Genomic DNA, 26,500 nt, shown 5'->3' with positions numbered 1-26,500 from the left:
AGAGAAAGACAAATACCATATGATATCACTTATATGTGGAATCTAAAATATGACACAAATGAACTTATCTACAAAACAGAAACAGACTCACAGACAAGTGTTTTTTGTTTGCCAGGGATTGGAGGTGTGGGGGAGGGATAGTTTGGGATTAGTAGATGAAAACTTATATATAGAATGGATAAACAACAAGGTCCTACTGTATAGCACAGGGAACTATATTCAATATCCTGTGATAAACCATAATGGAAAAGAACATGACAAAGAGCATTAGAGCAGCTGGCATTTTAGGGACATCCCCATATTCATATGGGGGTCCACAAGCCTCTGGGCCATCCTCCCCCACACAGAGGTCGGTGGCCAACTCGGGATTCCCCCCATCGATGCCTCTTTCCCAAGACCCATTTCTTCTGTCTCCTGGCTGGCGTGACAATGATTAGTTTTTAACCTTGGGAGCTTCTGGGGTGTAACGGGAAACCAGCCCCCGCACAGGGAGTTCAGGGAGAGACCAAAGAAAAGAGGCAGACCCTGCAGGTTGGTAGGTGGCAGGCTTAAAAACAAGGGAGCTGACACACGAGGCTTGTCCTGGGAGACTGAAAAATCAGTAGATCTCCACACTCGCCCACCAGAATCTTAAAGTTTGTACAGAGGCCTTCACGGGGGTCATTCAGGTGTATGGTCCAGATCGTCTCAACAGCAAGTTACCATCTCAAGGCTGTGTCCTTGAAGCGGCTCCCAGGGTGGGAACGGTGGGGAAGGTACATTCGGACACAGGGGAGAGGTGAGAAGCCTGCAGTTGCCCAAGGTCAGTTCTTGGGTCACCTGGCAGTCACATCTTCTCAATGACCTCCTCCAGCAATTACTTATGACTTAATAAACATTGCATTCCACATGGCAATGAATTTGGATAACTGCCATTTTTACCATCATCCTCTGATGTATGTAGACTCAGGTACACATGTATATTTTGACAGTAAGTTCATAACCCTTCAAGTAAGTTCAGAATCATTTAAGCTCCTTTCATGAACAGGCTCCTTCTGTAGGACTACATATTCCTGCATTTAAATAGATTTAGAAATAAACAATGATAGCACAGAGATTTTAAAAACAAAGAAACAGAACTTGAGTTTCTTCAATTCTTTCATTCTGTGTGACCACTTCGAGTGTTTATTTGTGCTTAAAATTTAAACAGTAAAACAGAGCACGGACTGTAAGGTGTAATAATTTGGTTTGATAACAAAATAGTTGATGGAGCAAATATTTTACTGATTTTGAATATTCTTTATTTTAAAAATTTTTTTATTTTTCTTTTAATTTTTCTTTTTGGCTGCGTTTTGGGTCTTCGTAGCTGCGCGCGGGCTTTCTCTAGTTGCGGTGAGCTAGGGCTACTCTTCGCTGCAGTGCATGGCCTTCTCATTGTGGTGGCTTCTCTTGTTGCAGAGCACGGGCTCTAGGCACGCAGGCTTCAGTAGTTGTGGCATGTGGGTTCAGTAGTTGTGGCTCGCGCACTCTAGAGCACAGGCTCAGTAGTTGTGGTGCACGGGCTTACTTGCTCCATAGCATGTGGGATCTTCCCGGAGCAGGGATCGAACCCATGTCCCCTGCAATGGCAGGCAGATTCTTAACCAATGCACCACCAGGGAAGTCCCAGTCATCTTTTAATTAAGCGAAATTTGTCCTCTACTATGTGGCATACATAATATATTTGACACCTCAAGTGGATCATTTTTAACACTTCCATCCTCTATATGACAAAAATATTTTTAGTAATTATATAATAATAACAATAATAATAGTGATGGTCACTACTTCCTTGATTTTATGTGTAGTTTAAAAATCAATTAATTTTAAATGATGAATTTCTGTTTTAAAGATAATTCAAGGGACGTCTCTGGTGGCACAGTGGTTAAGAATCCACCTGCCAATGCAGGGGACATGGGTTCGAGCCCTGGTCCGGGAAGATCCCACATGCCACGGAGCAACTAAGCCCGTGCACCACAACTACTGAGCCTGCGCTCTAGAGCCCACAAGCCACAACTACTGAGCCCACGTGCCACAACTACTGAAGCCTGCACACCTAGAACCCGTGCTCCACAACAAGAGAAGCCACCACAGTGAGAAGATTGCGCACTGCAACAAAGAGTAGCCCCCGCTCGCCACAACTAGAGAAAGCCTGCGCACATCAATGAAGACCCAGTGCAGCCAAGAAAATAAATAAATAAATAAAAAGATGATTGACACCATTGTGAATCAACTATACTTCAATAAAAAAATTAAAAACAAACAAAATAAAAGATGATTGGGGAAACTATAGCAAAAGCACTGGTAGTGAGTATTAACTATGTTTTAAAATTGTATATGTAAGAAATAAGACCAAGGCAGGGATAAATGTGGAAGAATAGATATAAAAGTTATGTGAACTGACAAAATAGAAATAACAAAAAAAATGGGTGGAATAGGGGGAAAGAAAAGGGAGAGTAGAATAAGCTCATTGATTGCCCTGCAGGTAGGAAGGTGAGGTCAAATGTAACATTGAAAACTGACAGATTAAATAGGAGTGTTCATAGGGGGACTTCCGTGGTGGCACAGTGGCTAAGAATCTGCCTGCCAATGCAGGAGACACGGGTTTGAGCCCTGGGCCGAGAAGATCCCACATGCCGCGGAGCAGCTAAGCCCATATGCCACAACTACTGAGCCTGCGCTCTAGAGCCCGCGAGCCACAACTATTGAGCCCACGTGCCACAACTACTGAAGCCCGTGTGCTTAGAGCCCGTGCTCTGCAACAAGAGAAGCCACCACAGTGAGAAGCCCGCACACCACAATGAAGAGTAGCCCCTGCTCACCACAACTAGAGAAAACCCGCACACAGCAACAAAGACTCAACACGGCCAAAAATAAATATATATAAAAAAAAAATTTATGAAGAAAAAAAAGAAGTGTTCACAGAACCAAAAATACAGACCTTCCTAAATAACCCACCCCCATGCCCCCAAAACCAAACTTTCAAAGAAACAAAGAAAACAGACTCAGACTGCATAGTGAAATACACACAGTAACCATAACGCAAAATAATATGACAGACTGAGGTCAAATATTCCAGCCACATGGATAAATTTAAGTGGCTTCAGTCCACTTATTAAAGGGAAAGACTTTCAGATTGGTTCACGTGGTGGTACCCAACTCCGTGCTGTGTAAGAGTCACATCTAAAACCAAGTGGTTAAGAAATCATGGGAGGCATATAGACACAAGCCGACAGAAAGAAAAAGAAATCAGGGACTTCCCTGGTAGCGCAGTGGTTAAGAATCTGCCTGCCAATGCAGGGGACATGGGTTCAAGCCCTGGTCTGGAAAGATCCCACATGCCATGGTGCAGCTAAGCCCGTGCACCACAACTATTGAGCCTGCGCTCTAGAGCTCGCGAGCCACAACTACTGAGCCTGAGCTCTAGAGCTCGCAAGCCACAACTGCTGAGCCCACGTGCCACAACTACTGAAGCCCGCGCGCCTAGAGCCTGTGCTCCGCAACAAGAGAAGCCACCGCAAGGAGAAGCCCATGTACCATAACAAAGAGTAGCCCCCCCTCGCCACACTAGAGAAAGCCCATGCACAGCAACGAAGACCCAACACAGCCAAAAATAAATAATTAAGTAAATAAATTTAAAAAAAGAAATCAGGGGCTTGATCCTGATTTCAACCATGGTAGAATTTGGGCCAAAACTGTGCAATGAACAAAGAGGGGCACTGTATAACACTAAAGGCTGCAGTTTGCAGAGCACGTGCAATCATTGTGGTTAAGTCTGCACCAAACATCGAACATGGAGAAAACTTCAAGAAGCAGAGACCACACATGGGGCAGAAGGCGTGGAGAGAAACATACTGGTTCCAGAGACAGGGCAGCCACTCTCTATCTGAGACATGCCAAGGGGGCACGTGAAATATGCCCCCAACGTACGAGACCTTGTACCACAATCAATCATAGAGAATACAGCTTTGTTCCCAGAATGCATGGCATGTTTATGAAAGTTGACATAGATTCTTTTACAAAGAAAGCCTCTATAAGGTTCCATAACATGACAATGTGCAAACAACATTCTGTCACCGCAATGCAATAAAACTCAACGTTAACCATAAGATAAAGAGCACAAAGGCCCTTCAGCTTGGGAAATTACAGCATTAAACTCTATTCAATAAGTTCCTGGGTGAAAGGAAATATATAAAACAAAATTGCATAATTTCTAGAATATGATGATAATGAAAATAAATACATCTATCTAGGGGATGCACATACAGCTGTGGTTATGGCCTTGAAATAAAAAACAGTGAATGAATTCAACATCCAACTCAAAATGTTGGATAAGACAGCCCAGTAAACTGGCTGAGAGCAGAGTGAAGAAACGAGATCGGAGGAGGAAATTCATGAATTAGAACAGAGAAAAGCAACAGAACTAATAAACATATGAAATCCTGATTCTTAGGGGAAAAATCAGGTGGGCAAACCACAGTCTAACCTAATTATGAGAGAGAGAAAGAGAGAGCACACAAAGACACAAAATAAAACATGCCAATGGGGAAATAACTAACAAAACAGAGCCTGTTAAAAAAAATCATTAGAAGCCACTTTTTACATTGCTGTGCAAATAAATGTGCACCTGGATTAAAAAAAGGGTACTTTTCTAGGAAAATGTAATTACCCAAACTGACCCCAGTAGACACATAAAGTGTAAACAAACCAATTTCCATTGAAACAGATAGAAAAATCTCCAAACCTATATAGCCTCACAGGAGGATTCTATCAAATCTCAAATAACGTATAATCTCAATGCTACTTAAATTATTCTAGAGCATAGAAAAAGATGGAAACATCAAGATTATTCAATAAAAGAAAACTGCACACAAGTCCCACCTAGGAATAGTGCTGTAAAATTCCTAAATAAAATGTTAGTAAAGAGAACCTTTTAAAAAATGGTCTTGGGACAACTGGATAGCTGAATTGGGAAGAAATCCTGTCTCCTCCATGTTTCTCCTTTACTCTCATGCTGCTGCCACACTCACAGTATTTCTGACACCAGATGTGTGGGGTGTTCCCACACCAAGCAATTCCATGCGACACCAGCTGGGTGTCCTACAATTTAATTCAATTCTGACACCATCTACCTGGAGAGGGCATCAGATCCCACAGGGTAAGGGCTCAGTCCTACAAAACTGCTCCCACCCCACTTCAGACACCAGTCCCAAGTCCAGGTTGTCACCTGTGCTTCTGACCGATTGACTATAAATCTGAGGTTCCCAAGATCCCCTTCTCAGGTTTAATTAATTTCCTAGAGCAGCTCACAGAACTCAGGGAAACACTTACGTTTACCAGTATATTGAAGGACATGATAAAGGATACAGATTAACAGCCTGATGAAGAGATGAATAGAGTGCGGTATGGGGGGGTCCTGAGGGCAGGAGCTTCGTCCTTGTGGAGTTGGGGGTGTGTCACCCTCCCAGTACGTGCATGCTCTCTGAACCCCATCGTTTTGAGATTATTATGGAGACTTCCTCACATAGGCATGATCAATTATCAGTTCCACTTCTAGCCCATCTCCCTTCTCAAGAGAATGGAGGGTGGGGCTGAAATTCCAAACTTCTAACAATGGCTTGGTCTTTCTGGTGACCAGCCCCATTCAGGAGCTCACCCAGAGTCCTCTCTTGGGAATAAAAGACACTCCTCTCACCCAGGAAATTCCATGGTTTCAGGAGCTGGGGGCAGAGACCAATATATATTTTCTATTATCTCACTATAGTCATTTGGAAAAAGAGAAAATTTAATTGATATCTTTTATCACATACCAGCCTATATTTCAAGTGGCTCTAGATAGATAGATAGTTACCACAAGTACTGGAAGAAAACACAGATAAATTCTTTTATAATCTGCAGGTGGGAAAAATTATGATTCAAAACCCAAAAGCAACTTAAGAAAAGATGAATAAACTCTGTTGCATTAGTAAAAAAAAGGAGGGAAAAAAACCCACTTTTATATGAATGGGAAAACACCATAAGCAAAATAAAAGAACAAGTAATACCAGGAAAAGGGCCAGTGGTTAAGACTCTGCGCTGCCACTGCAGGGGGCATGGGTTCAATCCCTGGTCCGGGAACTAAGATCCTGCATGCTGCGTGGCACGGCCAAACAAACAAACCAACCGGGAAAAAATAATTGCAATTTAAATTAGAAAGTTCGTTTCCCTAAAATATGAAGAGATAATAAAAATTAAAAGGAAAAGACCAAAAACCCAATGGAAAATGGGGAAAAGATGTGAACAGATAGTTTACAGAGAAATAAATGCAAACGGTCTTTTACTTGTATGAAAAAGTGTTCAACCTTTTATGTGAGAGGGATATAAATTAAAATTACCCTGAGATGACATTTCTCACTGCTTAAATTGGCAAAAACCCAAGTTTGACAGTGCTCTGTCTTGGCGAGGTGATGGAGAAGTACAGCCCCTGGAGGGGACAGACCTCATGGACCCCAGTGGGTCTCCGCTGACCCTGACTCAGCCATCCCACCTTCCTGAACTGACTCAGAAGACAACACCCCAAATAAAAACTGACTCAGAAGACAACACCCCAAATAAAAACATGCTCATGGCATATGGAGACCCCATTTTAGTAGGTCTTCTTTTATATCTTTCAACAAAGTGATAGTATTTTTCTGTAAAGGTCTTGTATTTTTTACATTAGATTGATTCCTCCGTATCTATTTTTGGCTACCGTCCAGGGGGTGTCTCTGTTTTTTGGTTTTTTTAAAAAATATTTATTTATTTATTTTATTTATTAGGCTGTGCCAGGTCTTAGTTGCAGCACACGGGATCTTTCGTTGTGGCACATGGGATATAGTTCCCTGATCAAGGATCGAACCCGGGCTCCCTGCATTGGGAGCACAGAGTCTTAACCACTGGACCACTGGGGAAGTCCCCTAGGGGGTTTCTCTTTGGAAATGGCCTTTTGTGATTGTTGAGTTTGTGTGTTCTGCTGTTCAGCAGCCTTGTTGGGTCATTTATAGAGTCTTGGATTTTCTCTGTGGACAGTGTGTCCCCTGCGAATAATGTTAGTTGGACCTCATCAGTTACAACCGTCATCCTTTGATTTCTTTTTGTTTTGTGATTTCTTTGTTTAGATGATGGGACAGTGTCAGGCAGAAGTGGAGATGCTCTGAATTCTTGTCCTATTCTTTCCTGTGGGGCCGTATCTAATGGTCTCCCATTCAGCAGGGTGTTGGCTGCAGGCTTGCGGTAGATGCTCACTGTCTGTTAAGCATCCGCTTCTGATCCTCGTTCGCTACAATCCCCCCTCCCTTTAATTATGACTGTTGAATTTTATGAGGTGGTTTTTCCGCATTGGTTGAGATAATCTACTCATCTGCTAACTTATGTGATTGTGTTAATAGCTCTTCTTTTTTTCTTAAATTTATTTTATTTATTTATTTTTGGCTGAGTTGGGTCTTCGTTGCTGTGCGCGGGCTTTCTCTAGTTGTGGTGAGCGGGGGCTACTCTTGGTTGCAGTGTGCGGGCTTCTCATTGCAGTGGCTTCTCGTTGCGGAGCACGGGCTGTAGGCATGCGGGCTTCAGTAGTTGTGGCACGTGGGCTCAGTAGTTGTGGCTTGTGGGCTCTAGAGCGCAGGCTCAGTAGTTGTGGTGCACGGGCTTAGTTGCTCCGTGGCATGTGGGATCTTCCGAGACCAGGGCTCGAACCCATGTCCCCTGCATTGGCAGGCGGATTCTTAACCACTGCGCCACCAGGGAAGCCCAATAGCTCTTCTAATATGACACCAACTTGACATCCCTGGGATAAACCTATACTTCATCGTGACGTGTTTGCTTACAAACTGCTGGGTTCACTTGGCGAATGTTTTATTTAGGATTTTTGCATCTGTTTAGAAGTGAGTTTGGCTCTCACTTAGCTTTCTCATTCTTTCTTTGGCTTTAGTACCAAGGTTATATTGGACCCATAACATTCACCCTTTTCTCTGGTGAAGCACGATTCATAGAAGACTGAGGTGATCTGTTCTTGATGGTCTAGTTGAAGCTCACCTGTAACACCTTCTGGTCCTGGTGGATTAGTACTGGGTGGGTTTTTAACCACTGACTACATTTCCTTCATAGTTCAAGTCTTTTCAGGATGCAGGAAGGAACCTCACGGCCTTGGTCGGTTTCCTTCAGTACTAGCGTTTCTCTTCTTATTTGTGAGTGTGTGCCCTGCCCCCAGGATTCTCCTCCCTGAATGCACAGTCCCCTGGTCTTACCCTCTGCCTCTCAGGCTCAGGAGGGGAGTTTCCCAGTTCTAGGGGCTGGGACTCAGCCTCCTGCTATCCTGTGAATGAGATGAGTGCTGTGTATGAGAGACACTGGTTCATTAAGAAAATCGTGGCAGGGCCCCCTCCACTGGGTGCCAGGGGAGGCCCTGTCCAGCACCCCAGAGCATTCTGGTCTCATTTCTTTTTTAAAAAAATCGAAATATAGTTGATTTACAATGTTGTGCTAGTTTCTGGTGTGCAGCAAAGTGATTCAGTTATACACACACACACATATTCTTTTTCAGATTCTTTCCCTTATAGATTATTACAAAATACTGAATATAGTTCCCTGTGCTATACAGTAGGACTTTGACTTTGTTGTTTATCCAATCTGTATGTAATAGTTTGCATCTGTTAATCCCCAAATCCTAATTTATCCCTCCCCTCAACCTTTCCCCTTTGGTAACCATAAGTTTGTTTTCTAAGTCTGTGAGTCTATTTCTGTTTTGGAAATAAGTTCATTTGTATCTTTTTTTTTTTAGATTCCACATATGAATGATATCATATGATATTGGTCTTTGTCTGGCTTACTTCGCTTAGTATGATAATCTCTAGGTCCATCCATATTGCTGCAAATGGCATTATTTCATTCTTTTTTATGGCTGTGTAGTATTCCATTGTGTATATATGTACCCCATCTTCTTTATCCATTCCTCTGTCAGTGGACACTTAGGTTGCTTCCATGACCTGGCTATTGTAAATAGTGCTGCAGTGAACACTGGGGTGCATGTGTCTTTTTGAACTATGGTTTTCTCCGGATACATGCCCAGTAGCATTCTGGAAAATGAGACACCTTCTGCACTCGTGCCTGCCACAGGCCCCCTCTTGCTTCTGTCCACATCGGGCACACAGCCTTTCTAGAAGACGCCTTGTTCCCAGCACAGAGATGCTGAAGAGCACACAGAAAGGGGAACCTCACTGGCTGACATGTCTCTCAAACCGTCCAGTCTTGGGGCAGTTGGACCCCTTACCTGTGTCCCATTCTCAGTCGAGAGGCAGTAAGAGCAGCTTGGGCTGTGGACTCAGGCAGACCTCAGTTCCGATCCCGGCTCTGACACTCAGGTGCTGTGTGGCCCTGAGACAGGATGTAGCCTCTCTGAGCCCCATTGTCTGCGGGCTGACACAGGAGGAAAGCGAAAGGAAACTGAACACCTCTGGGTGTGGCAAGGCCAGGCTGAGCAAGGTTTTGGGGGAGGGCTGGTGCGCTCTGTCCTGGTGGGTCAGCTCCTCCCTCCCTCCCTCTGCCCCCGCCTCCTTCCCGCTCAGAGGCGAGGACTCTGTCCCTTTTGGCATTTTTTGCCAAAGGAAGGCTTGGGTGTACCACCAGCTTGTTCATGTGACTTGCGCAGCTGGCCCTGCTGCATGTGGAAATTACAAGCAGCCTTCCCCTCCTTTGTCAGAGACACAAGACGGCGCCTGCGGTCACCTTCGTTTAGGGTGGCCCAGTGTTCCGAGGTCCGGAGTTCTCAGTAGCACGGCCGAGTGTCCTGAAGTGTTGGGAAGGGGATGCCACCCAAAGCTGATGGGCTGGGGGCTTCCGGGCGAGTGGCACACCCCGGGGGCGGGGTTGGCGTGTGTTTATGTGGGAGCCTCAGGTCCAGCTGTTGGGCCATGGAGCCCATTCGGGGCGCACACAAGGGGGCTGCGATTGCTCAAGTTCTGCAAGGGGGGTTCTTTTCTCCCACCTTCCTTTAAATCATGAAAGAGCGATTCTGGCAGCTCGTGAGCTGTAACAGCATCACCCACGAGGGTCTTGGTCTTGATGTGGGTCTGTGTCCCTCACCATGTGGCTCTGTCCCGCGGGCTGGAATAACGCCCAGTTTCCTTCTCCACAGCCTGAAACGCAGCCAGCTGTCCAGAGGCCTCTGCTCGCACCAGGAGCTGGATGACATTTTTCCAAACACATTGAGATTTGGGCCTGCACTGCTCAGTGGGCCAAAGCATTTGATTAGTGCTAAGGGCTCCATGCCCGGCAGGTCAGGGGACGTTAGATCTTAAAATCCTACGGGTCTGACCCCTCTGCTCCCTGTGGCTTCACCGGGTCTGGGTTCGGGAGCTTGGAGCTGCTCATCTTCCCAGAAGTGCTGGAGGCGTGCTCTGAGTCCTGCTGGGGTGCACCACCCGCATCTCCCCATCCACACCTGCTGCCTGGCCCAGACCCCGTGTCCAGGCCGGGCCCCTGCTCCTCCCCACACCTCTCTCCCCTCTTATGATCTTTCTGTGGCTCTTCCTCTGTGGGTCCTGCCTTTGCCCGGTTTTCCTTTCACCAGCCTTCTCCTGTCGTTGGTCCACGTCCCCCACCCTGCATCCCTCCTGGCCCGTGTCCACTTCCATCAATTGGTCCAATTTGGAGGCAGTTAGCCCCCCCGGCCAGGATGTGGTCCTCCCAGCATCATTCAGTTTGTCCACCAAAGTGCTGTGCTTCCCGCCTCTGGGCTTATAGGAGTCAGCTTTGAAGGACCATCAGCCATTCATTCTCAGGGCAGCCTGGCTTCTCTGGGGGTGGGGGGGAAGCTGTGAGGACTCTGACCTTGAGCTGGAACCCCGTTTCTCTCTCTCAAGTCCCCTGGGACCCCACCCTGGGTGTCGTCAGGCGTGTGTCCTTCGTAGGCCCCCACTTGGCAGTCTCAGGCATGACCCCCCTCGCTACCCTGGGTCAGTTCTTGGAGCAGGTCCTATGTCGTTGGTCTGTCCATTTGTCCATCAGATACGAGTGGGCGGGCATGTGCTCTGCTGGGGTGGCCCGCCCATCCCGCCCCCAGCCCCCCAGCTGGGCCTCTGAGGGCACTGGGCCACCCGAGGGCTCTGCCGGGCTGCGGTGTGATGCAACCCCAGCATCTGGGGTCCCGGCTGGTGCAAGGTACCCTGCAGGCAGGAGGGGGCAGGGCAGACCTCACCCTCGCTCCTGGGGGTCTTGGGGGTCCCGGGGGTGGTGAGATGTTTGCTCTTCACTCGGGAGACCACCTCTGCTCCCCAGCAGCCAGCATCGCCTTCCGACGCAGCCAAGTAAGACAGAAAGCGAGGGGCCTTTTCCTGTTAGAAACAGGGTGAACATCTTTCCGAGGCCTCGCCTGGGAGAAGCTAGGACACGGTGTGGGGGGGGCACACTGTCCTTGTGCCACTCACGGCAGGGTTTGGAGGAATCACACACAGCGCTGCAGGGCCCTGGGAGGAGGGGCACTGTGCTGGGTGACCCAGGAGGACCTGGCGTGCAGGCGGGGGAGGGGTGGGCTCGGGTGGCGGGGTGGGCAGGGATGCGGCCAGAGGTGGGCCGGGCACCACCTGCCAGTTTGGACACGTGGACGGGCCGGCGGGGCACAGGGGGCAGACGGGGTGGGGGGAGGTCTGAGACAGAGTGCAGGCGGGATGCTCTGCGATGGGGGACACAGCTCCCCAAGGCCCGGGTGAGTCTTGTGGGTTTCCGGAATGTTCAGCATTGCCGCTGGTGGGCTTCTCCTCTTGGGCGGTTGTGACGCAGAAAACCCGTCTGGAGCCAGCCTCCTCCTGCCCAGCACTGCGTGTGTCCCAAGTGTGGACTCCTCTCCGTGTGGGTGCTGCCCTGCCGAGGCCTGTGGGGGGCCGGGGGCAGCTGGACGCCCCACTTCCCTGACGTCCCGCAGGTCCCGGGGGGGAGTCTGGATTTGCTGGCATCACCAGGGCTGTGCGAGCAGGTGGTGCCCTGCGAGGTACAGTCTCTCTTCGGAGGGCGGGGGCAGGGGGGGCTCAGCGCATGGTGAAGTGAACCCGGGGCCTCTGACCCTGCAGGTTTGGCCCCGACTGTGACTTTGAGCAGGTCACCTACCTCTGGGTCCTCAGATCCTCGGGTGTAAGACAGGTAGACAGCGGGGTTCAGAACTGATTTTTTGCTGATCCTTCCTTGGGTCTTTGTATCAGTCATAGAAAGAAAGGAAAGGAAGGGAGGGAGGGAGGGAGGGAGGGGGGAAGAGGGGGAGGGCAGGGGATGAAGGGAGAGGGCAAGCCAACACAACTGCAGCCTGCTAATCATAGCAGTGCCTATGTATGAGGCTAATTAAGAGAACATTTCATTGTAAAGCAACTACTATTTAAAAAACATCAAATTAAAAAAAAGAAATAAGAGAGTACGTTTCTGTCTGAAAGCCGCCTTGAGGTTTTCTGTAAGCACCCAAATGTGAGCCGGGGTCAAAGCTATCTTTCAGAGAGAGGGAGGTGGTGCAGAAATGTTTGATGTAAATTGTGCCCTTTAGCCCTCACATTTGGTAGAATCTCCACTGACCATTTAGGCTTGCCCTGTTGCTTTTGGAGAAGTAAAAAAAAAAAAAAAAAAAAATCTGATTGAGTTAAATCTAATTTCTGCTAGATTTTGATTGTTGTAAGGCTTGAATGGTGGGCCTGCCTCCATACTTGTAAAGAATTCAGAATTTTGTGTAAACCACAATGAGCACAGCCTAGGATTTTGACACAAGGCAGGATTTAGTGCAACATAATTGAGCTTTCATTCTGTTGCTCTCCGGGCTGACAAAGTCATGGTATCTCCTTGGGCCTCAGTTTCCTCATTTATTAAGACACCTGAGGTAACAGAAAACCCGTCCCATGGTAACATAAACTTTTCTTGTGTAATTGAAAAGTCCAGATGGATGGTTTCAGACAAGGCTTGATCTAGTAGCTCGACCTCTTTTTCCTGGGTTCAATTTCCTTCTCTCAGCCCTCTCTTCTATTATATCAGCTTCATCCTAAGGCTGGTTTAGTAAGAATATTCTGACTGTGTATATTTCTGCTTTGGCAGTAGAGGGTTTGTATTTGGTCCTCAAAGTACTTGTGTCTTATTTAAAGTCTAGTCATTGGAAAATAAATTGATAAGGATGGACCCAAACAAAGTAAAACAAAACAGCAAATTGTCATGATAAAGCAAGACTGGAAAGAGGCCTTTGACAACCAGGACCACCTCAAGGACGCACTGATGATGTACTGAGAGCAGCTTCCTCCCTGGGCCTAGTGGGAGCCTCGCATGCCTGCCTGCGGGGCTGGCATCCAGCCTGCTCTGGCATCCGGAAGTGTCATTAGAGACCTCAGTAATCGGCCAGCTTTGGTGATGATGCCAGGTTGGAATAATCTCTGTGTACAAATGAAAACTCTCATGAAATACATCTTTAAAACCAGAGGCAGCCTGGCACTTGGGTTAAGGTCCTGGCACGTACAAAGTCACAGGTGTATCAGGGAGGGGAGTACCTTAGGGAAACAGGAAGTCATCGCAGGCCGGCTGTGGGATTCACTGGAGAGCAGACCCTGCAGCAACAGCAATGTCCCCCTCTTTTGGGGGGCTTGGATTACCGCAAGAAGCCTGAGGTTTGGCAGGTGTAAACACTTCTGCTTACAATTCCAGCCCCGCTACCCTCTCCCTGTGTGTTTCACAGGCATGTGTGGGGAGGGATATGCAGGGTGATCCTTGCCTGAGTCCAGCTGTACTTTGAGAGTGAAGTTCATTTCCTTGTCCTTCTTTTCCAGATGAGAGGCTGTGTATTGGTGGTGTGTGTGGTGAGTCACTGGCCTGGATGACGCTGCTAGGATCCTGTTCTTAACATACAGTTTGGGGGCCTCACCTGGCAATTTTGTTTCTTGTCAGCTTTTGCCAGTACATTATTTTCTAGCATCTCTGTTAGCATACTTAAAAAAACCCAAACCTGACTTTGACTTTTCTCCTGGAGGCTGGTGTGGGATGTGGAAGCCCCCAACTTGTGTGGTGTAGTAAACAGGTGGCCTCCAGGAGGGGTGTCCCCTCACTGACCAACCCATCCCCCCGCAGCATGTGAGGGAGTGTCAATGAAAAATCCGATAACAATCATGCTAAGAAGAAAGAAAAGAGAATTTTATTCAAGCCAAATTGAGGATTATAATCCGGGAAACAGATTCTCAGAAGCTCTGAGAACTCCAATGATCAGGAGTTAGAGACACAGTTTTATATACATTTTTGAGATAAAGAAATTATGTATCATGTTGACAGGTTAGCATTGTGCACATAATTCAACAAAGGTGTTTTATTTTTTCAATTACGCATGCACAGACAAGCCTTTGGTCAATGTGACCCCTTGTACCCTTGTATGAGATGAAAAAGAAATCTGTTAATCATAGAATTACAATAGTACAATGTTGGCGTCTAAAGGAAGAGGCCAACTTTTCTCAAAGATTGATTTCATCCTCCTGCTTTGAGGAGGTCTGGATACTGTTTCATGTACTGAGAGATGCACGTTGCACATTGGGAAAGGCCTGCCGCAAAGGGGGCATGTCATTTGTTTTTCTGTTTTCTTTCTGTCTTAGTTTGATTGTCCTGCCCTAGAATATTTATGATCTTCCTCATCAGGAGCCACCACAGCACTCCCAGGATGGGCTGGGGAGGCCCGGGGACAGCCCTGCACAGCTCAGCCCCTTTATCCACCAGGTAGAGGCGCCCCTGCATGACCCTCAAGGCAGAATCCTGACTTCTCCTGGGACACTCATGATTCGGGAGAGTGTGGGCCTGGGGAATGTGTAGGAAGGGGTTTCAGAGTAGTTTAATGGGGTCCACTTAATGGGGTATAAGTGGTGCTGGGTGACCCCTGACTTGCCCCAGGAACCTGCCTCACTCTGGGCTTACAAGCTTCCTCTTGAACATGCAGCATCCTCGGAGGGTGTCCAGACCCTCACAAGGAGGTGAGGAAGCTCCCAGCAGACTAGGGCTGGCTGCTGTGGGTACAAAGGGGACAAACCAGGGGATTCTGGAATCCAGGAGTAAGAACCCTTCCTGTGAGCCAGGTGGTGTCGATAAGGCCCTGGGTGTGGAGTCCCCCCCTCTGAGGGGCTCCCAGAGGCTGGCGAACAAGCACTTCTTGGGGCGATGAGTGCTGGGGAGAGGTAGCTGCAGGGCAGCGGGCTCTGGTGGCTTTATAACAAGAGCCACGTGTGTCTCCCTTAGTACCTGTGGACACCTCATTGAAGCCACAGGGCCGTCCTGTTACCGACCAGGGTTCTTGGCTTCCTTAATCAATAGAAATTGATAAGAGACCAGACAAGAAATTCAGGCAAGGCTTTATTGGGGCTCCTGCTGCAGCAGCGGGGAGCAGGAACAAACAACAGGTTCCCTTGCTGGTTCCTTATATGGGGTGAGGGTAAGGGTGTGTCCAGGCATCAGGCCAGAGGGGCAGCTTAGGTGTTCTGCCCGCCCCTTAGGTGGTGTTGTGTGCAGGGGGCATGCGCAATACCCTGCTTTTGCTCCCAACACCCTAGTTTTGCTCCAGCCCTTCAAAAGTGGCAGTTGGGATTTTTGGTCTCTTTGTATCTTTTGTCCAGAATTTGCCCCAACTGCGCATGCATAGTTATTTTCAGTCCCATATTGTTTCTTCCTATTTTGTTGCTTGCAGAGAGGTGTGTCCAGGTGCAAGCACTGCAGCAAAGGGTCCCAGGTCCCAGCCTGTCTCAATCCCATGACATCAGTTTACAGGAGAATGTTATTATCCCCATTTCACATCTGAGGAAACAGAGCTGCTGAGTCCTGAGCTAGCATCCACCCTCAGCACCCCCGACTTGGCTCCTCTACCTTGATTTCCTCCAAAGGAGGGTCCACCATTGTCCTGAAAGCTGTGGAGGGACCGGGGGACCCCCAGAATCCTGGGGGTCTCCTCTGTTTCTGAGGCAGAGCCCGAGGTTCAGGGCGATGGAGGAATGGTTGTGGTCACAGCTCGTGAGCAGAGAGGTGGGAGCTGAAGTCCAGTCTTGGTCTCACTGCCTTCCGCCGTCTCTGGGTCTGGGCGAGCTGCTGGGGGTGCGCACGTCCAGCTCCATGCTGCCTGCTGCCCCGGCTCTCCAGGACCTGTCTTGGGCTGAGCTCGAGGTGGCCACTGCAGGCAAGTTTGGGGACATCATGCCCTTCGGGCTCTTGTCTGAGCCGGGTCCTGACTAGCTGGGAGATGAGGAGACAGACAGTCAGGCATCCTGGTCCCCAGCAGCTGAGCATGGCTGTCTGGGCCCCGCCCTTCAAGGTGAGGGCGGAGCATCACTGGGGGCGGGACTTCTTCCTCACCTGCACCACCTTTGGTGCTGTCAGAGGGCCCTGATAACACGGTCCCCTCCACCATTTGCATTTTTCACCACGTCTTTTTCCTCCTCTTGTCCTCGGGGTGCCAGCCGGAGAGCGTGAATAATGAGAACAAACACAAATGATCCAAATTCTCAGTGGTCATTTTCCCGACAAGTCAGGGTCAAAAAGAACACTAAAAGGGTGGCTTAACCTCCTCTGTCACCTCATCTGAGTGCTTTTTTAAAAAAGGAAAGCAAGCTCGGACTATATGAGGCATTACTGTTGCTTCAGCTGTCACTTTATGGCAAGAAAAGTGGTTGTTTCACTTAAAATGGATTTGGACATAGTTCTTTGAATGAGTAAATTGAGGAAAAGAGCCCGTGTGAGATTTTGGATTTAAGCCCTTAAGTATGAGGGTTTAAAATAAGTGGTCTTGCGTAGTTCTGTGGTGGTCCTTCAGGACTGGCAGAATGGGTCTGCTGGACGTGACTGGTGTGGCAGCTTTCACTGGACCAGTTGACTCTGACCAGCTCAACCACTTCTCAGGAGTGAAGTGTCCTTCTGCTCTCTGGGACCCGCAGGAGAGGGAGGGACGTGCTGATGACCAGATCCCGGCTTCTGGGCAGCCCTGCCGCGAGGCTGGGGAGAGCAGGTAAGGGTGTGGGCCACCCTGAGTGCTGCCAACACTCCTCACCCCCACAAGACCCACCCGGGGATCTGCTGCCTGCCTCTTGGGCTCAGGCACATACTCTCTTAGCCTGAAAAAGTCTCCCTATGTTTTTTTTTTCTTTTGGCCACAGGGAGTGGCATGCAGGATCTTAGTTCCCCAACCAGGGATCGAACCTGTGCCCTCTGCAGTGGAAGTGCGGAGTCTTAACCACTGGACCGCCAGGGAAGTCCCAAAGTCTCCCTATTTTAATACGTTAATAGAGCACATCCTTCGGCCCCCTCCTCCCCTACCCAGTCACAACTTCCCATGACTCTCCACCCCTTCGATGGGGCTTTTCTAAGTTCCTTATGTCCCCAGGAGAGAAGTCATTCCTCAGTCACCCAAAAGGATGAAGTGCGTGCATATCACGGGTTCCTGCCTTTTACGATCCACCATTTGCGATTATTAATCAGTGTGAGTTAATTCAAGTCTTTTGCATTAAATTTTTATCATAAGATATTCAGCATACAAAAAGGTAAAAAGAATCATGTGATGAACACCTGTGTACCCACAACCTGCTTAAGGTGGAGAGTATTACTGTACTGGTTATCTATTTCTGTGAAACCATTTATGCCAAAGTGTAAGTGGTGTAAAACGATAAACATTTATTATCTTCTACATAGAGTCTGTGAGTCAGGGATCTGGAAGCAGCTCAGACCCCAGGGTCAGCTCCCTGGGCTCAGGGTCAAGATGTGGGGCTGGGGCTGCAGTCATTGGGGGCTTGGAGGATCCACATGGCTGTTGGCAGGAGGCCTCAGTTCTCAGCCGTGTGGACCTCTTCATGGTGCTGCTTGGGTGTCCTCATGGCATGGTGGCCAGCTTTCCCCAGAGTGAGTGATCTAAGAATAGCACATGCCTTTCGTGGTCTGTTCACTAGAGGCAAGTTACTAAGTCCAGCCCACACTTAGGGAAAGGAGAGGTAGGCTCCACCTTTTGAGGGGAATGTCCAAGAGTTTGTGGACATGTTTGAAACCATCACGATGACCAATACAGCTAGAGCCCCTCCCTGCTGGCACCCCCTTGTCTCCCACGCAGAGGTACCTGTTGTGAGAGTTTGATGTTTACACTCACTACGTTTGTCAGCATACCTGCTGCACCTGTGATTTTTGCATGTCTTGAAGCATGAGGTAAATGATATCAAGTTGTGTGTTTTTTCTGTAGCTTGCCTTTTTTGCTTCACCTTATGTTTGTGAGATTCATCCATATGAAAATGTGTAGCTGTCATTCAGACCTTTTCGCTGCTGTGGGGTTCATTGTAGGAATGTGATGTAATCTGTCTGTTTAGGTGCTCCCCAGTTTCTTGCTGTTAAGACAAGGCTGTTAGGAATACGCAGTGCATCTCTGTGTGACCATGAGCCAGATTTGTCTAGAATATTTAGCAAGGATGGGAATTGTTGCAGGAGAGAGTACAAGAGTCTTCAGATTTTCTCAAAGCAGCTAAATTTGTTTTCCAAAGTGTGTCTCCTGATGAGCAGTCCTGCCAGCTGTGTGTGTGAGTCCCCCTTGTCCTATGCAGTGACAACACTTGGTATTGTCAGGTTTTTTTTTTAAGATATATATATATTTTAATGCTTTTCTTTTTCTTTTTAAATTTATTTATTTTATTTATTTTTGGCTGCATTGGGTCTTCGTTGCTGTGCGTGGCCTTTCTCTAGTTGTGGAGAGCGGGGGCTACTCTTCGTTGCCATGCGCAGGTTTCTCATTGTGGTGGCTTCTATTGTTGTGGAGCACAGACTCTAGGCACAGGGGTTTCAGTAGTTGTGGCATGCGGGCTCAGTAGTTGTGGCCCATGGGCTCTAGAGCGCAGTCTCAGTAGTTGTGGCGCACGGGCTTAGTTGCTCCGCGGCATGTGGGATCTTCCCGGACCAGGGCTCGAACCCGTGTCCCCTGCATTGGCAGGCGGATTCTTAACCACTGCGCCACCAGGGAAGCCCTTGTCAGATGTTTTTAATGTTTGGTGGGGGAAGCATATCTATAAGGGGTCTTACTTTGCATTTCTCTGTCCACGAGTGAGGCTGAACATCTTTTCATATATATATATTTATTTTATGTAATTATTATTCTGTGAATTACTGGTTCATGCCTTTTGCTCAATGTTTGATTTTCTTATTGATTTCTTAATGATCCTTCATTTGGTTTACATATTATAAGTATCTTTCCCCATTTCTTCCTACCAGCATATTGTGGGTGCTAAGAGCATGGACTTGGGGGCAAGTGCCAGGATTAAATCCCAGCCCTAGCACTTCCTGTGTGGCCTCAATACCTTATATGAGCGTGTTTTCCCATCTGTAAAATGGGGATGATGACCACCCTCGCTACCTTGCAGTGGCGCTGGGAGGATTAAAAGTTCCCACCTGTGGAGCATGAGTGCCTGTCGTGGCGAGCACAGGATAGACTGAATAACTCTCGCTGCACCAGGCCTGGAGCGGTCCCCCAGACTGCGTGCCCGCCCTGTCATCTTGCCCGGAGCTCTCCAGAGCGCTGCGTCCTCTTTTGATACAATTGGCAGGCAGTGCTTGTCTCTGGCTCCCAGTCTTCTGCATGACCCTCCCTTCAGCATCCCTGAGCTGCCTGAATAGAAAACGAAATCCCAGCCTCCCTCCAGGAGATGGCAGGGGGATTGGAAGGCATCAGGCTCCTTGCAGCAAAAATAGAAGCCTCACTTGCTTAGGAGGGGATAATAATGAGGAGAGCCAGACAGACCCAGGCTGGGAGGGTTCATCTCAACCCTCGCTTCCCTCCCGGGGTCTTTGCAGACCTGGTGGACCGCTTTCAGCCTTGGCACTGAGTTCTGGTTTTTTATACCTTAGTGTCGCACTGTCCTTTCCTTCCACAAAGCCAGGGAAGGAGTCCAGAACCCAAGACTGGTTTAATATCGAGAACCACTGGAGAAACGTGTCAGGATTGCAGTGTAAACACCCCTGCCACAAAGAGCAGGGGGAACCGTGCTTCTGTCCTCAGGTCACGGTCTGCTGCTCAAGGTCTAGTTTATGGAGGGTGAAGGCCCAGTTGGGTCAGGACACCTTTCATTGATTCAACCCCAATGTTAATTAGCTCAACACTGTGTTAGGAGCTCCCAGGTTTATTTAGTAGAACCCCAGAGGATTTGATATAAAAGCAAACATGGAGGGACTTCCCTGGTGGTCCAGTGGTTAAGAACGCACCTTCCAATGCAGGGGACGCCGGTTCGATCCCTGGTTGGGGAACTAGGATCCCACATGCCGTGGGGCAACTAAGCCCGTGCACCACAACTACTGACCCCTTGTGCCTCAGATAGAGAGAAGCCCAAGCGCCACAATGAAAGGTCCCTCAACTAAGACCCGATGCAGCCCCCCAAAATAAATAAAAATAAAAACAAACATGGAAAAAGTAAATTAGAGATACTGAACATTATAGCTAGTTTGGGTTTATAGCAAATTTCTGGGCTTTGAAACAGATGGAACTACTGTGAAGCTGTGGATGTTGCCTTAACTTTGCGAGAAGATGCTTATGAAGATTGGTTCTGACCCCTCTCCCACCAGCACTGCCCCTTCCTGGGCTCCCTGGGCAACATCTCCTGCTCTGGGTGAGGGGCCCTGTGATCTGGCTTGTCTGGGGCCATTGCCATTTTCCTGGTCCCCTTCCGCAACCCGCTGGGCCACCGTGGAGCCTCAAGGATCTTTCTGAATCTGGGACTTCCCACTGATTCCCCTGCCATAATATCAAAGGCGCTGGGTACCTTCATCAGCAAATCTATGAACCATCCACTCTAAGGAATATTTGGAATTTCTGTTTATCTCCCGAGTATCTGGAAACGTGGCACTTCAAAGGCTCTATTTGATCATAGATCCAATTTATTGCCAGAAATGTGCATGTGGAATAATGGGGACCCTCCACTGGCAGTGGAGGTGGCATCCTGTGAGAAAATTAATTTCTCCCGAAACCAAATGCCAGCTGCCTCAGCAACAGTATTCGTAGGAGAACTGAACCTAGTGGTGTTTGAAGTCAGGCAGCTGAAAGGCTTTTCATGGAAGTGTTCTCTGTGCCTGGATTCAGCTGTGGGGTCAGCGTCCAGGGCCAGGGCCTGCCTTTCGTTCTGCAGTCGTTCTGAGGGCTGGGGGCCCTGGACCCTGGAGAATCCAGTTGTCAGCATGTGGGACAGACGGAGTCTCCTGGGCTCCTGGGAATTCCTGTTTCCTGTCTCACTAGGGAAATTGGGCTACAGGGTAGCCTAAAAACCAACCAACCTGTGAATGGACCAACAACTTAGACAGTGGCTTGTTCTAATCTTGTGGGGAGAGACCTGTGTGCTTAATTTCCAGCCTGGAGGTTGATGAGGGATTTTTCCAGGAGTGGCTGTGAGTTGCCAGAAGAACAGGCTCTTGGATTTCTGTCTAGTCACAAGTGGCCGAGAGGGACAGAGGAGGTGACCCGGCCATGACTGCCCCCAGAAGGGGTAGGAAGAGACCGGGGGCGTGTGTTTGGCACAAGGAGGAGTGACCGGGCCACACATGGCTGAGAAGAGCCTGAATGTTCCAAACCGTATTTGAATCTCCAGGTTCATCCTGGCCGCTGGACGGCGTGGGCCTCCCGCCTGTGCCTGGCCAGGTGGCGTGTGGACTCAGAGCCAACCAGGGAGGCGACAGCGGACCCCCAAGGACTTCCTGGATCTCCCCACTCACGACTTCGTTGGACTTGTCTTTGAGATGAACCATCATATCTGGAGATGCAGGTCATCAAAATAACACAGCCCTGCTGTAGCCAGTGCAAGCCAGGGGTCCCCAGAGGAGGGGGGAGAGGGCACCGCTGAGGGAAAAGAAAATTCATATTTTTCTTTAGAGAAAATGAAAAGTGGCACTGGGTCCAAGTGGTAGGTGACCTTGCTGTTGAGTTAAAATGCTGCTGGGAAAATGAGCGAAGACAGACATGAAAAGAATGCTAATGAATAGCGGTGGACGGGAGCCCGGAGCCCTGACTCCCCGCCATCCACAAGGGGTGCTCGCGTGAAGCCTATTAATAGACCCTTAAAAACCGATTCTAAATTGAGCTAAGATGTGGGCCTGTTTTCTGCTGGCGGAAGAGCCTTACGTAAGGCGCCGGGTGCCGCTGGTTGTCCTTCCAGAGTGCTTTGATGGTTGCACACCTTGGCTGGGAACCCGCGGGGAGCAGGCGGGATGTTCAGGCTCCAGGTGGACGACACTGTCCTTCTGAGCGGCTTGAAGACAGTGGGGCGGCAGGGAAGCCCGCAGACCAGCTCTGGGGTCCCCCAGGTGCTTCTCGGCCTGGAGGGGTGGAAGGTGCTGGACTTCTGGGTGGATGGGCCCCTCCACGCCCCATGGTGTCGGGGGCGGTGGTGGCTAGAGGGCCGGGAGGGAGGGAGGGACAGGTGCGGAGGACTCCAGCCTGTGCTGGAGGCTTCCAGGCCCCTCCCTGCTGTCCTTCTTGGTCACAACTGGTCAGAGCTGGGGTGGGGGATGCCCAGGCAGGACAGTGACCTTTCTGAGTGACCTGCTTGAGGTCACAGAGCGAACCTGGGACAGAGTGAGGAATTGAGCCCGCCCTCCCAACCCCCTGCCCCCGCCCAGGGAAGGGTTCTTGCCGCTGGATGTGACATTTAGTATGAGCACTAGCCCCCAGATCCCTTCCTCCTGGAGGCGCTGTGGTGGTGGGGTTTGGCGGGAGGAAGGGCGGGCTGTTGATGCTGCCGTGGCCCCAGGCAGTGTTCTAGAGGTGGGGTTTCACCTTCCCATCCTCCTTTAAGGTGGTTCCCACTGTCCACATTTTACACATGATGGAGCCGAGGCCGACGCCGTGAAGGGGTTTGAGAGGCAGCAGAAGCACGTACCCGTGGAAAGAAATTGAGCAACGATGCAAACATCCAGCTCCCCCTGAGTAGAGCCAAGCAGGTTACTGTGCTGTGGCTTGGTCAGAATGGAAGCGTCTGCAGCCTTCTAAGGGTTAGCGCATCATTTCTCCCTTATATATGGACCCGAGGCATCTGCACTGGGCCAATTTTAGGTGGCCCCCAAATTTCCTCATTAAACCCCACCGCTAGGAATGTGTGTCCAGGGAAATGAGAGCGGCTGTCGGGCTCCCTTAGAAAAGTGACAACACTGAGTCCAGAGTGGACCTTTGTGATGAAGTTGAAGCCGTTGGCTGCCAGCGCCGATAGCAAGACCTTGTTGTCTTCCCTGAAGAATGACGCCACCCCCTATGACTTCAGACCCCGCGGCCAGATTGAAGGTGGACTTCCCGACCAGCACAGCTGTTCATGAAATGCTCCCAGCTCTTCCATTCCCAGCAGATGGGATGACGGGGAGGAAGCGGCCATTGCCATGGTTTTGAAAGGAACCAAGACATTCCTTTATCACTTATCCTGTCTTCAGCCAGATTGGAGGGAGGAAAGGAATGTGGATGTGATATTCCGGACCCGGAAACCCCGTCCTCTTGCACTGCCCCAGGCTCCCCGTCCCTGCAGAGGGACGGGGTGGGGCTCCTCCTCCTGCCCCACCGTGAATTCCTGATCCAACCCATGGCTCTTGCCATCCTGATGCCCTTGACTCTTTGGCTTTCCTCTCCAGCCCGAGTTTGCAAAGCATCCTCTGTTCAAGGGGACTGTGAAACCCGATGTGCTGTTTTCTGTTCTCTTTATAAAACCGCGCTGCCCAGGAGGAAGGGTGGGCTGGGAACCTGGGCAGAGGAAACGAGAGGTGGTCTGCCTCCTCTCTCTCTCCTTTAATCTCTTTTCATCCCCCTGCGGTCCCCACACGCACACCCACCTCTTCTGAAAGCGTCCCAGAATACCGGTTCTGCCAACTAGTGGGGTCAAGCTTTGTTGTGGGAAAATACATATTCATGAGGGCTTTGAGGAGCTTCATTGAAATGCTGAGAGTCTCTGCAGCCAGAGTGATACATAAGCCATTGCTTTATTTGTCCAACACAATGTGAAGGCAATAATCATGTGATGAATGGCTAAAGAAACATTTTAAGTATTTGTTTCGGGGTGATTTCTGATCATCTCATTAGAATTATAATCGGTTCACTTTCCCAGGTATTCAAAGCCTCTCACTCATTTAAATTTCTATACTCTATAGGAGCACCCGTATCATTCCCGAAACCAAAGTAAATTCCTCTCTTTTCTTCTGTTTTATTTCAGAAAGATTTCATCATCAGGAGGGTTTTCGGGACCTTACCAAACCGCTAGTTTTCGGTAAGAAATAAGAGGTAACCTTGCATGGCGTGAGGTTTTGCTTCTGACGTGTGTGAAACGGGGTTGTTTTACTGGAGGGACGCTGCCCTGCGGGTAGGGCTGGGCAGCTGTCCTAGTTCTTTACCTCCTGGGGAGCTGGGTCTGTATAATCAGTACTAATCTGAGCACAGAGCATCTGAAGCTGGGGTCTGATTCACAGTCAAGGGCCGATGAGCACTGGGCCCGCTGCTGGGCACTTATGTTGTGTCGACGAAAAATTAATCAGTCATTCTAAGAAAGAAATGGAAAATTCTATGCAAGCCAAATTTGAGGATTATAACCCAGGAAGCGCATCTCAGAAAGCTCTGAGAACTGTTCTGTCCATTGGAAGTCAAGGCACAGTTATATAAGTTTCTTGAGACGGAGGGCTGCACATTAAATGACTTATTATTGACAGTTTACATGATCCAGATCTAAGCGCCATTGTGACCCATTACGAGGTCAAGAAGAGTGTTATCTTTTAAGGGCTTGTCCTCTTGATGCTGGGGGAGTGTTGCCTTTCATGGCTGAGCAGGTATTTCTGTGATGGGGGAGGTTTGGTCCATGCACAGTGCAGACACACAGCGCACAGTGAGGGGAGAGAGGAGGTCAAAGGGCAGAGAAGATTTTTTGTTTAGATTTTTCTGGTCTTGCCATAAATATGAATTTTATTTCTCAGTTGCCTGGAAGTGATGCCTCCCCCAGGCTCCCCAGTGCACACACCACATCCCCTCCGCATTACACTATGCTTCTGTAAACCACAGTCCTCATGGTGTTACCAAACTCAGGTTCCGCTGCTTGCCACTCAAAAGCCAATCATTCGAGAGGCAAGTGTCAGTAGAAAGGAAAGGTGCAATCTGAGGAGATGGTGGACTCATGTCCAGAGACCAACTCCGAAGATTCTGCTCAGCCAGGACAATCTTTAAAGGGAAAAATGGGGGAAAGAATCTTAGTGCATCATTGAGGCAGGAGGTTGGGTTCTGCATCATTCTGCATTGTGTGCGGACTGGCTGACTCTTCAGATGTTGCCTTTTCCACGTGATCTGCCTGCAGGGCTGCTGCGGGGGTAGAGGGCTAGTTATTCTTTTTTTTTTAAGGATCTTTTTGATGTGGACCATTTTTAACGTCTTTATTGAATTTGTTACAATATTGCTTCTGTTTTGTGTTTTGGTTTTTTGGCTGTGAGGCATGTGGGATCTTAGCTGCCTGACCAGGGACGGAACCTGCACCCCCTGCATTGGAAGGGGAAGTCTTAACCACTGGACTGCAAGGGAGGTCCCAGCTAGTTATTCTTTAACTACTTAATTCTTACTTCTTACTTCTTTCTATCTAAGAAAAGAATCGACAGGTTAGGCAATGCATGGTACACATTCAGGAGAGCCTAAGTCAGGAGTTAGTTTCAATTGCTTCGTGATCTCATTCCTATAATTAGGTTTGTAAGGTTTGAGGGGGACAGAAATGGGTAAACAGGAAAGGGGCAAGAGTGCTGCTTTCAATGGATTCCATCATTTATTTGTGTAACTCCCACCAGATTCCTGTTCAGATTGAAAGTAGATACACATCACCAACAATGCATACTGTTTGAAACCTTCCTCTATTACTGGTCTACGAGAAGTCCACCGTTTTGAAATGCCAGGATGCCGAGTGGAAGACTTTAACTCTGATTACAAAGAGCCCTCTTTTATTTTTTAATTAATTAATTAATTTATTTATTTTTGGCTACATTGGGTCTTCATTGCTGCGCGTGGGCTTTTCTCTAGTTGCGGCGAGCGGGGGCTACTCTGTGTGGCGGTGCGCAGGCTTCTCATTGCTGTGGCTTTTCTTGTTGCGGAGCATGGGCTCTAGGCGCATTGGCTTAGTAGTTGTGGCACACAGGCTCAGTAGTTGTGGCTCGTGGGCTCTAGAGCACAGGCTCAGTAGTTGTGGCACACGGGCTTAGTTGCTCCATGGCATGTGGGATCTTCCCAGACCCGGGCTTGAACCTGTGTCTCCTGCATTGGCAGGTGGATTCTTAACCACTGCGCCACCAGGGAAGCCCACAAAGAGCCCTCTTAAGCTTACCAGGGATGAGGGGCGGCCCCGAGTCGCTGCCGCCTTGTGGGTGAAGCTGTCCTGTGGCCCTCATCCCACTGACCCACGATGGGCCCTTGGCTTCCTCTTGCCCTGGAGGACCTGTAGGAGCAGATTTGCACAGGCTTGTAGGCCAGGTGCCAGCCAAGCACCTG

At 49.0% G+C, this 26,500-nt stretch overlaps 1 protein-coding gene across 6 annotated transcripts in view; it reads left to right on the top strand.

The window, feature by feature from the left end:
* The window catches only part of APBA2 (amyloid beta precursor protein binding family A member 2), a 230,565-nt gene that overhangs the window by 95,806 nt on the left and 108,259 nt on the right, over positions 1-26,500 (top strand). For 4 of the 6 annotated variants that reach the window (XM_057544712.1, XM_057544708.1, XM_057544707.1 and 1 more), the window contains exon 3: positions 24,204-24,257. The exons of 1 other annotated variant lie outside the window; for it this stretch is intronic. The gene's annotated coding sequence lies outside the window, so the exon portion shown is untranslated. The remainder of the gene's footprint in view (positions 1-24,203; positions 24,258-26,500) is intronic. One more of the 6 variants, XM_057544709.1, reaches the window with a different exon arrangement.

Source organism: Balaenoptera acutorostrata, chromosome 3 (assembly GCF_949987535.1).
Source record: "Balaenoptera acutorostrata chromosome 3, mBalAcu1.1, whole genome shotgun sequence".
In the NCBI taxonomy this organism is placed as follows: Eukaryota; Metazoa; Chordata; class Mammalia; order Artiodactyla; family Balaenopteridae; genus Balaenoptera; species Balaenoptera acutorostrata.
The sequence above is the reverse complement of the archived record's forward strand: the minus strand, read 5'-3'. Positions and strand labels throughout refer to the sequence as shown.